The sequence below is a fragment of the Helianthus annuus genome, chromosome 17 (assembly GCF_002127325.2).
Source record: "Helianthus annuus cultivar XRQ/B chromosome 17, HanXRQr2.0-SUNRISE, whole genome shotgun sequence".
In the NCBI taxonomy this organism is placed as follows: Eukaryota; Viridiplantae; Streptophyta; class Magnoliopsida; order Asterales; family Asteraceae; genus Helianthus; species Helianthus annuus.
Window position 1 is genome coordinate 37794909 of NC_035449.2, and position 13083 is coordinate 37807991.

The window sequence follows — 13083 nt, forward strand, 5'->3', positions numbered from 1 at the left end:
AGTAATTGGGTTCGGCATAAACACTCTCAAAGAGAGTTAAGCATACACATTCGACTACCCAAATAATTGGGTTTCGGCATAAACACTCTCAAAGAGAGTTAAGCATACACATTCGACTACCCAAATAATTGGGTTTGGCATAAACACTCTCAAAGAGAGTTAAGCATACACATTCGACTACCCAAATAATTGGGTTTTCGCATTTAATCATAACTTCTTCTTTCAATCCGTATAACGGATTAAGCTTCTAACATTCATTAGAGCATTCAAAATCACCCGTTCAAAACGGATGGTAGCTTATTCTTATTCGACTTGTTCGCCAGAACCGGTCGACTCGCATAACTTTTCATAACCTTCGTTAGCATAACCAAATCCGCAATGGATTTGCTATTTCGCATTCGCTACAACATAGCGCCCACCTGCTACCCAGTTCTACCGGACATACCTGCAATAATTGCCACGGTCTCACGAACGTCATATGCTTCTTGCGTACTGGCCAGGTGCGCAATTCACACACTAGTTTCGTGCCTTCGTGTAATCATCGCCTTATGCCCGAGAAATGGGTTTCAGTTTCGTGCACATTTCTAAAACTTCCCCAAGACCACATCATTGTCTTTCGTTTAATAATTTCCCTCCCAAGGAGACCCCTTCCTTTTTCTTTTGACATCGGTACTCATACATATTAGTAGTGTGTACCTGGGGTTAATTTGCCTATTTGCACCATTGCCCGCCTTAGCATTCATCCTATTCTGTATTCACGGATCATCTTCTTCACGCTCTTAAGCTTACCTTGCACATAACACACTATTAGTTTCCTTCAAGTACATAATCTAATACATACTTACATTCGCCCTTGCATTTAGGCCTCGATCGAGTCTTGGATTGTACGGGTTCTTGATTACGAGAGCACACCGGTTTGAGTTCAAGCATTTACTTTCTATTACTTGATTCTCTCAAACCAGGGCTCTGATACCAACTTGTAACACCCTAACACGTAATTAACGAAAGTTGCAGCGGAAGTTCATGCCATAAAAATTCTTTCATTATAAACCTTACGTCTTACTTGAAAGTTCATTTTTATAATAACTCTTTTATATTGAATACGACAAACTGACTCAATTATAGAATAAATCATAGCTTATGTACAACAATTTGCATCCTTAGACAACCCCGTACAATCCCTTATGTGACTCGTTCTTCGATCTTTATTCCTCGATGATCCTCCGTGACCCGCACAACCTGCATTCACCACATACATTCAAAAACATTAGCACACGATGTATAAACAAGATCATTCGCATACACTTTACATCTCGTTCTTTATCAAACTTCAAGCATTTCATCTACGTATCCATTTCCTGGCGAGGCTTCATGAATGTACCTGTATTACTTATCATTCTTAAGGTACACCATTAATAACGTTAATCCTCAATGTGTCTAAATCATACACATATACGTATTTACATACCCACATACATATACATCTACATACGTACGTACACTCATACATACCCTTATACATATCTACATGCACAGCTACGTACTTACATATCCTTCCTATAACTAGACATACATTCAAACACTCATGCATATTATTAAGCATAACTACATAACCCACTACATACGTACACTTGGAGTTATAAACATACATACCTTTCCTTTATCAAAAATGCATCAGAAACTTGATTTTGGTCCATTCGGGAGCTTAACGGAGCGCCGGGACACGAACTGGATCAACCGGGTTCACATATGGAAGAAAACAGAAAACATAAACTCTGGGCACCGTCGCCGACGCCCATAATGGCCGTCGGCGACGCACCTTCGTCGTCCAAAAGCTCCGTAGACAGGAAACTAGGCCGTCGGCCAAAATCCAATTCCCACATGCCGTCGGCGACGGCCCTTCTGGGCGTCGGCGACGGCCCTTCTGGGCGTCGGCGACGGCCCCTCGTTTATTCATTTTCCTGCAGTGTTATTTCGTTGTTCGCATAAACTAAAATTCGCATAACTTTCAACCCGTTTACCCGTTTAACCTCCCGTTCCTTTCTACATGCTTGTAAATTCACCGTTTATCATAAGAACCCAAAACCCAACATCCGGATCAAGGAAATACTTGTCTTACACGCTCTTGGCTTATTATTCACTTATGAATTATTCGACCCGTTATGAGTATTTATACATTAAAAGGTCTATAACATACATAACCCTGTACTTCGCTTTCATACTAAACCAAGACATTACTCTAATCGAATAACTCACTTCCAAATGACTTTTAAGGTTGTTTACCCGAAATCCCCACCAAGGGCGTTTTAGTCAACCTTGCCCCATTATTAACAACAAGCACTACCTTGCATAAGCAACCAATCCTACTACCTAGTTACGATTCTCAATCACGCATACCTTGCTCGGATCAAAGCTGAGATCCGTTTAATACTTCATCGATATCATACCATTTGTTCCTATTCGATCTCAATTATCATACCTAGTTAAGTTGCATATAACTTTACATAAATAACTAAGAAGTGATTACGGAATCACTTACCTTGTGCATCCGTGTTCATACCCGCTTGCTTGCCTCATCTTGACCCGTTAGTCTTTCGTGCTTGAGTCCATGTCCACATGATCCCTAATGCTTTCATATTACCGCAATCACATCCTTGTTAGTGTACATGATTTCACATCTAAATGATCATATCAAGAGCGTAACTCACATTTGACTTTCATGGTCAAGTCTAATAAACATAAAGCATACATCCAAAAACCACATCTTTTTAGACTCATGCAATCCATCACGTTAACGCATAAAACACATATTAATTTAGCACCTACCATACGACACTATGTACATTTCGTACTTATGATGCTAAAGTACCTACAACCACATGATCACATAATCATACTCGCATACACATTTGCTTACATATACTTTCACATATCATACACCTTCGCTCTTAATTACCTTGATATCAAGCACATCTAATACAAGGTGAGCATTACACCATTCAAGCACAAGGTACAAACTCCTAATGCATAATTTTACCAAACCATATATTCAATCCGAATTCTCATATGGACTCCACCTTAAGCACACTTAACATATTATTTTGCTAACGACTACACCATAAACACCTTCTATACATACTACCCACAACTTTCATACGATTTCACAATTTTGTTCTCTTAGGCATTTCATCGAACACTTGGCGGGTATCACATTTGTAAAACATTATGTACAAGCTTTTAAAGCGTGATTCCTACTAATTCTTCACATAACTTATTAACAATCAATCAAGCTCATAACAATATTTCGCCCTAACTACGGACATATGGTTGTGACACCAATTATTCGTAACAAGATCACCAAAAACAATCAAATTAACACATAGAAATCTTAATGTTTCTAGCCATTCCTTGACATGCAAGTGGGTTTAGCCTAATCCATGTTCATATTCAAAATTTAACATATCTCGATGTCTACTCAGCCATTGCAACCATCATTCATACTGGATTTAGCATTATATTCATGAATTACACTAAACCCACTAAATCAAACATCACCAAATTGCAAAATTCGACTTACTTGATGTAGGAAATGCTTAGATGATCACCATTCTTAGTTTATGCAGTCAACTAGCCTTCGATTTCCCTTTTAATTTGAAGATTTTGAAGAAACTAGGGTTTGAACCCTTTTCTTCCTTCCTGCTCATCGACACACACACACACTCTATGTGTGTGTGGTGTTTAATTTCTTTTTTATAAAATCATGTTTCCCACTTAACGGTTTTGGTCCCTCTAGTTTCATTTCGGTTAATTAAGAGATTAAAACTTATTTGTTTACATCAACCGGGTTTTTAATTTACCAAACCCGTTTTTGGGGCGTTACAATATTAATCGAAAATTTAAAATTTTACCTCATTGGCGATCTCGGAGCGAGCACACTTTTGCACGAGCCATCGGTTTGAGTTCAAGCACTGATACTCTTGCTCGAATCACTCAAACCTAGGCTCTGATACCAACTTGTAACGTCCGCGTTTGCGTCTAATAAAAGACGACTAAAGGACACTAGAAGAATAAAAAAAAAATTTCTTAAGAGTGTCCAACTTTTCGCAATTTAAAACGATGATATCAATAACATATGCATTAATTTTAACAAAATTTTGGCATGACCCGTCCGTAAAACGGGCATACCCTTGTTTTAATCATAATCAAACTAGATACAACTCTACAATTCGTTCAACAAAATACTACTAAAAACCATTACAAAAATTTTTGGACCAAAAACAGTTGGACAAGCTAGCAGAAGCGTTTGGTATGACATAACATGAACAGCGCTCGCTCCGATTCTCCAAGTCGCCTAAATTGAGGATTTACCTACATTCAACAACAAAGCTTTAAAAAGTTAGTCAATATACTTATCTGCTTATAAAACCATTATTTTAATTCTATTCGAGTATGTACTTTCATTTTTCTTACGCATTCGATTACCCAATTAAATGGGTATGACATATATTTTCATGCGACTCACCCGTTAGTAGATGATGACGACCAAGCATAAAATATTATATAAACTAAAACGTCCATAGCGTATTCTAACCGCATAAGTTACTTCCACCCAATTAACCTTCCATCATTCAATCGTTTTATTTCTATATCAACACTTCGAAAGTCCGACATACATAACCTGCACTTTCAAACATACTCAATAATAACTTGGTTAGCAAACCCGTAATCTCAACATGTTCAAGTACTACATTTTCGTAAAAAGGGTGCCAACCGTTTATATACATCTATTTAACTATCACACAATGTACGCCTTTCGCATAACTATGAACATGCATATGTATATATATATATATATATATATATGTATTTTCCATACACATCATGCATACTAGTTTATACGATTTAAACTCACCATGACACCAATTATTCATACCTACATACCATCCTATTCACTTCAACTTAATTAACACACCTCCCTAGTCATGCATATGACCATCCGATAATAGACTACTTATAAACAATTCCTTCTGTACTAGTCAATTCATAAATCACGATTAAATCCCTTTTAATATTACAAAAATCCCATACTCGATACTTACAACCCCTTGGTTTAATCCACCAACCCTGTTTCCAATAATCTTATCCCTATTAGTTCCAATTCCTTTACTTCGTATATTAGACAAACTAAATATATATAAAGATCACATACCTTATACTCAATCCTCAATAAACGATCTTGTGGTAAGTCTACACTGCTTATTACTCTCAGTATCTGCATCTTACTCCCATCACCTTGTTTATGATTTAATCATACTAATAAACTCGGATATTTATATCACTGACAATAATTACCATTATCACACAACTTCGTACTAAGATTAACTCTCCTCTACAATTCTTACCGCACACCATATAAAAATTTTCACAAAGGTATTTATATAATTAATAAAACATGCTACATGAGTAAAGCGTCACTCACCTTTTTCCATAGAGGTGTTGTCTTCCATGCCATCCTTGTGACCCGTTGTTTCCCATCTATGTCATACCTGCTAAACAACAAGTCAACTTGCAAATCATTAGAACACATAACGACCATTCACCCCCTTTTTAATACGTAAGTATTATTTATCCAACTCGTTATATGTGTTATTGACGATTTTCACCATCAGTCTTTTAATTAGGTCAACCCTACTCATTTGACCCGTTTTCTCCTCTTAGTGCAAGTGCTTGCAATGCTCTTGAAGCAAGTACTTTAAACACTTCTAATATACTAAGTTAGATACACATAAACAACTAAAACTAACCATTTATGTTTAGTTCTAATGTGTTCTAACATTCTTTTTATTTAGTTTTACAAAAACTTTATTTTTAGTGCACCACTATTCTGCGCAACTGTTGTATTCGGCCTATTAGACCCTTGTACAGTTTTAGTTGGTTTGAAATCTTCAAATATGATATGTAAAACATTCTTATATCTTTTCAACCCAAAAAAATATCACCCCAAGTGGAATTTTCTATGATTTTCAGAAGAGACAGAACTGATTCATAAATCAACTAATAATTCAGCTTTAAACCAATCTACTAAGCTGTTTTGTACTGCAGTTTTCGTATACCTATCATTCTTATTTCCTCTCATTCTAAACATATTCAGAAAATTTACTCCTAGGGCTTTCCAACCATATAAAGAACACCCCAAACGGACACTCGGTTGATTTTATATGATTTTTCGAATTCTGCCCAAAATCTGATTAAAAAGTTGCGAAAATCATGTTTATGGTGCTCCTAACTTCGACCCAAACCATAAAACGCAGCCCTCTTTCATGGTTAAAACTTATGCTGAACTCTTATTAAGGGTTAGGAACATCAAACACATTTATTATATATCAATGGATGGTAAAACATTACAAATTTGCAAACAATCATTCCAAAACCATCCAATTTCCAAAATCCCCAATTTAAATCAAGAACCCTAATCTTCATAGATCAAGTACAACCATAGTTAATCATCAAGGAAGTAATTACAACTTACTAACATCAACATAAAGTCATAAAATTCAGGTTATAGTCATAGCTTGTTCAATCAAACAAGAAACCCTAACATGCATATTAATCAACAATGGAGTTTCTAAGTATCATCAACATGAAATAACTATGCTAGAATTGTTAACTTCTCACCCAATGGGTTTTTGCTATAACTCAATCAAAATGCTAAAATCAAACATGATTCCTATCATATCTTGCATTCATAACTTCAAATCACACTCATATTTGCATAATTTCATGATTAGATGAAAAACCCTTTTCCTAAAATTCACCAAATCAAAGAATTCGACTTACCACTTTACTGAACAAGGTTAGATGTTTGCAAATTGAGGTTCATGCATCCGATTTTCATTGAGATTCCTACTGAATTTGATGAAGTTGGTGAAACTAGGGTTTCACCTTGCCTTCTGCCCCTGTACGATCGCAAGAAACCAAACACTGGTTTCTTTCTTTTTTTTTTATTTTTATTCCATTACACATTTACACATTAGCCCCCTTGTCTATCAAAGTGTGTTTAAGTTTGTTATTTCCCTTACTAACTTGGCCTTTTATCTTTATTTAACTTAGATACACACATATATAAATTTACTATCATTTCTTTACGGTACCGTTTTACAGTACCGTCTTCCGTTGTCTAGCATCACAAAATAATATTATTTTATAACATACGAAGTTTGGGGTGTTACAATATTGGATGTGAATGCTCTAAGACCGTAAGAGTACTTACGAATCCCCTCACTTGTAGCCTATTGGTAGGATATTTGGGTTTTCCTGAAGATTCAAGTTTAATTCCTACTTTTGTCATATTGGGTGGATATTGGGCAATGATGGGGACAAACCCACTGAGGGGGGTTCGATCCTGAGCCGCACCCTGGTTTCCATCCGGCTATTATTTCAGCGAGGCATCCCGTGTGGAGATACTATGGTTTCTGGGGAACGCCGTAACCAAATCTGACCAACCCAGCGTGGACCCGGTTAAGACAACATAGCCTAGGCAGATCTTGGTCAGGGCTGCCGTTTAGACGGTGTGACATTGAGTCACTCAAAAAAAATTACAGTTAAAAAAAAAAGAGTACTTACGATAGAGTCGGGTTCACTATTGAGTAGGAAAGAGTATTGTTTATTTGATTATGAATAAATTTGAAGAATCGGATGTAAGGGTTTCTAAAATTGTAAACAAATTTTGGAGATAAATATATGTTTTGCTTAGATTATCTCAAACCTACGTGGAATAGAATACAAGTGACTTTTTTCACATTAAATATTACTTTTGTAGTTGTTTCATTTACATCATTCATTTTTATGAATTAATCATTCATCAGAGATTGAAGGACAATAAACAATATTAAAATTTGAATAGTTTTTATAGTTAAAACAAGTTTAAGTGATTTTAGGAGGAATATAAAAAATTGGTTATTATTAGACAACATATCTATGCTAAGCTAAAAATAAATAATAATAACAACAACGACAAAACTTTGAGAAACTGAAACAATATGAATTAATGAGTTTTTTTGTTAATATTTATATAACTTTTGTTGTTAAGTGTTGCAAATATTCAAACAACATTTTGAAAATCTACTAATGGTGTTATATTTTTTTAATTTAGTTTTTGAAAATTGATGTATTATTACCATGGTTGCAGAAGTCTTAGGCACTCCCAAGTTGGTTGATTAAGAAGTTGTGAGTACTCAGCCTATGCATAGAGTACTCGGACATGTTAAACTATAAAGAAAAGGTTTCATTTTTCGCATGTGGGTCCAAAAAGGTTTTACCGTTGTCATTTTAGTCCACTGGGTTAACCTCATTCTTTTTTTTCTGTTAATGAGAAGAGCAATTCGGTCATTTTATATATCCAAATTGCCTTTCTAGTTAACATAATTACATTAAAAAGGACCGAATTGTTTTTCTCGTTAATAGAAAAATGGATAAAGTTAACCCAGTAGAATAAAATAGCAACAGTGAAACTTTTTTCAACACACATGCAAAAAATGAAATCTTTAAACTAAAATTACATTTAACTCTTTCTAGAATCAACACCAATGAATTAATTATAGTATCAAAAATTTCTAACACCGACACCAATAATTGATTTTATTATCCAAATTTCAAGACTAGTAAGCAAAGATAGAACTCACGAACATGGGTATTCACATTTCACAATAGTTTTCGTTTCCGATTGAGGAAAAAGAAATGGAGGAGACAAAGGTGTCAGTGGGGTGAGCAGAAAACCAAAATAATCGAATCGTAACTGAAATAATTAAAAAATCCAGACCGAAAAAACCGAACCGAAACAAAAACCGACGGTTCAGATTTCGGATTTTATTGACCGAAAATTTTGGTTCGTTTTCGGATAATCATTTTCAATAACCGAAAATAACCGAATCGAACCGATAAGTTTTAATAGTATACCAAATCTATATATTTTTATGTTTAAGTTGTGTAAGTGTTTACCTATGCTACCAAGAATTATCAATTTTATTCTTGTTTGTTATATATTTATAATAAGAACATTACCATATTTATTATATCATTAAAATTATCCAGATTACAAGAACTAACAAAATTAATATAAAAATTAAATGATTTTTAAAGTATTATAAAAGAAAACTTCTTAACAAAAACTTTGAAGAAACATTAAAATAGATTAGAAGGTTAGGTTTATGTGAATAATATTAATTTAAAAGATTAGATATATTAACTTAAATGTAAACATTTAAGAAAGATTCTTAAACTATGAATTATACTTTTAAGTTTGAATCTTACATTATTTGTTTCAAAAACCGAAAAAACCGAAAAACCGAACCGAACCGTTGCTAAAACCGAAAAAACAGAAACCGAACGGTTTTTAAAAACCAAAAACCGAACTTTCGGTTACGGTTTTGGTTTTACCAAAAAACCGAACCGAACCGTGCACACCCCTAGGTGTCACCACTGTAGACAAGGCAGTTGTGTAGGAAATGAGGGCAGAGAGCGGTGGCAGTTGTTCTTCAAAACCTATGTGAAATTGTATTTGGTGACCGATAAAAACCGTGTGGAGTCTGAAAGAACCGGTATTTAGCCAGCTCCATAAAATCCACCTGCTTGAATTTTCGCATCTTGCCATCGCGCTAATACGGTACCAATTCGAACATACCTTTACAGTTTTCATATATTATCCATGACTTGATGTTTTTTGCTATGACTTTGCCACTAAAAATAACCATATCATAGTAAGTAAGCTCATGTAGGGTTTTCTAGGATACATGTTGCTTAATCTCCTACCTTTTTAATTTGGTAGCGATCGCCACTATTAAAACTATAGGGGGTGGAGGAGCCCCCATCTTTAAGAAATGGGCCTCCACGTAGGCAATCACGTCAGGGCCGTCCCTGAAAATGATATAAAACTTTTGGGCCTTGTGCGAGACAAAAAAATTGGGCCCCCTCCCTATTATATAAACCCATCAATCATATAGATTCTCCTACATCACAAACTTACTTACTTAAGCGAATCGTGAGGCTTTTCTAGCGATTTTGAAAGTAAAGCTCTCGATCAAGTATTGTAATCCATACCAATTCTTCTCTATATTTCAATGTACCACAATTATCCATGTTCATAAAGTGAATGGAGAACTCAAATTAGCATTGATTTAAAAACAATAAATCCTAGTTTTATCTAACAAATAAATTGATATACCTAACATTTGTTTCAACCCCCTCCGGATAATAAAAAATAACTAACACTAAAAAAGAACTCTAATATATATGTAACATATCCAAATTAGTTTAGCAACACGAACCTTATCATACAAATAAAATAAATAGAACTAGATATTGAGTTCTTCTAAGTTATATTGTAAATGGTTAAATGATAAATGAGAAATAAAATACCTATAAATTTAAACAAGTAAACATATAAAGTTTGTTATGTAAATGGTTAAATAGAAGAAAAAAATCAAAGAACTCAAGGCCAAAATTCAAATGTAAAAATCAAAACTAAAACTAAAAAATGATTGCAAAGTTGCAAGGTATGAGTTTCCACAGTTAATAATACAAACTTAGATTCTTAGAAACAAAAGAAATTTTGCAGCGACTAGAAAACAAAAGAAAAATTGGTATGGTGGGATTCGAACCAGGAATCGGCCAATTCATCAGATAATTTCCGCATCCATTAAGCCAAAGGGGGATTTTGGGCTTTTAGTTTCTACGTCAACTTTATATATTAAAACATATATATTTTTTAAACAACTTTGGGCCCTTAGATTCTTTGGGCCCTGTGCGGTGGCACCTCCCGCACAGGCCCAAAACCGGCCCTGAGTCACGTTATCGGGTGGGGAGGAAGAGCCTTAAGGCCACGGGGTGTGGTATACCGGCCCTGAGTCACGTTATCGGGTGGGGAGGAAGAGCCTTAAGGCCACGGGGTGTGGTATACCGCCCCTGGCCACCTCAGACCCGTTAGCACCCTTTGGCGCCTCTATGCCATTTCCTAGGCGTCATTGGGTGGGGGGAGGGGGGGGGGGGAATGACCCTTCGCTAGAACAATAACGAGCGCCAACGGCTCGATATTTTGTGGCCCCCATCACTTGACTGTTGCAAACGGTAACAATTTAAAAAAAATAACTTTTAATTTTAAAATTTCACACTATATATATGTCACACCCCCAAAATCCACACACGGAGTACCACCGCCTGGAGGCGTGACATGACCAGGATCAAGCCACCAATCATATTGAACATAGCATTTAAATATTAAAAGTAATCAACACAACCCATCACAATATAACTGGTGTTCAATAAAAACATAATTTAAGTAGCGGAAGCATAAGTATGTAAACCCAATATAAGTATAAAGTTTGCATTGTCATAAATGTGTAACAACGCATCCATGATCCATGTCCACAACGACCTGCTCCTCCCTGTGCAAGCTCCATATGTACCTAAGGTCCTGCAAGGCATGCAACAGAGAGTCAACAACTAGTTGAGCGAGTTCACAGTAAACAGTTCAGTAATAGTAATAGGAAAGTAAGCCTTTTGTTCGTTCGTTAAGTCATTTATCGTATTAGTTCGTATCGCGGCCCTCTAGGCATGTATGCGAAGATTAGGGAAGGTTTCCAAGTATTCTAGACTAGGTATGTTTGTATCGCGGCCACCCTGGCATGTATGCGAAGTTTAGAGTATAGTTCGCGGCCTTCCTAGGCATGTGTGCGAAGATTAGTCATAATATCGCGGCCAACCCTGGCGTGTGTGCGAAGATCAGTTCAATTTAGTACCATTAGTCTAGTTGTATCTTATCAATAAGCCTTCCTCACCCGAGGACCATATAACTAAGTTCAATGTTGTTGGTGCATTACGTCTATTGACTTCGTCTTGTATCATGTAATAGGATAGGTTAGGTTAGAATAACCAGTGCACGAGGTTCGAGAAACGAGAAGTGGTTAAATCGCATGTTGGACCGCTTATATGGACATTGTCCATAAAAGCGATCCATACCAACTCACCTGGACCGCTTTTGTGACATGTTCGTATAAGCGGTTCCAGAACTCTATATATAGGGCACTGGTTGATTCATTTGTAACGGCTCGGAACTTGTAACGAAGTGCTGCCGAATTGCTTCCAGGTTGTAAACATTATCAGAATCAATAAAGTGAAGCATTATATTTAGTTTGAGCATCTAATTCACTGATTCCGCCTTTGAATTGGAATACGACTCTTCTGATCGACTCATTCAGGGTCAACGACGATCCAACAAGTGGTATCAGAGCTCAGGAGGAAGAGTTCAGCTCAAATTTGATCCATTTTCTGTCTTCTACACCTTCTTTTTCGATTTAGACAAGTTTCCACGGTTAAAATCGGACGAATTTTTCACAGGACGTGTATTATTGGACAATAACAAACCCTTGAAACTTTCAGACTAAAACTCGAACTAAAAATGGACATAACAGCCTTCGAATGTAGGTTCGCGTTTTCGGACATAGTTTGAACCGCTTTTAGGTACATTTGAAGTCTGGACCGCTCCAAAAACGTGTTTGAACCGCTCATCTGAACAATTTAGGACCGCTCATTTGTACAATTTATATTTGGACCGCTCCAAGAACAACACTTGAACCGCTCGAACGAACAACATCTGGTCCGCGTTTATGACCGCTCGTATTACATCTTTGGACCGCTCTTATAGACAATTGTGAACCGCTTGACTGAAAATTTCTGAACCGCTTATCTGACATAGTTTGGTCCGCTCATACGACATAGTTTGGGATCGCTTATTCGTTCAACTTGATTGGTTCGCTTATTTGTCAAAGTCCTGGTTCGCTTATTTGAACATTCTGATTTCGCTCATACGATCAATCTGATCTCGTTCAAGTGTCAAGATTATTTCACGACAACCGAGTGTTAGTGTATTTCAATTTACTTGATTTTGTTTGAACTGATTAAATTTGCTTGTTTGCTTCCGGTCATTGAATTCCAGGTAATTCACGAATATAAGAACATGGCAAAAGAAGAGCATGATAGATGGTGGAGAAGAGACAGAGCAAGATGGGAGATTGGCAAGTTGTATGCTCC

General features: G+C 36.1%; 1 long non-coding RNA gene across 1 annotated transcript; it reads right to left on the reverse strand.

Moving 5' to 3' along the window:
- Positions 1–1106: 1106 nt before the first annotated feature.
- Positions 1107–3726, reverse strand: LOC118489249. Its single transcript, XR_004886896.1, has 3 exons — positions 3578–3726; positions 2540–2629; positions 1107–1239 (listed from the first exon to the last, which is right to left on the reverse strand). It is a non-coding gene; the product is annotated as an uncharacterized LOC118489249 (long non-coding RNA).
- Positions 3727–13083: the final 9357 nt, after the last annotated feature.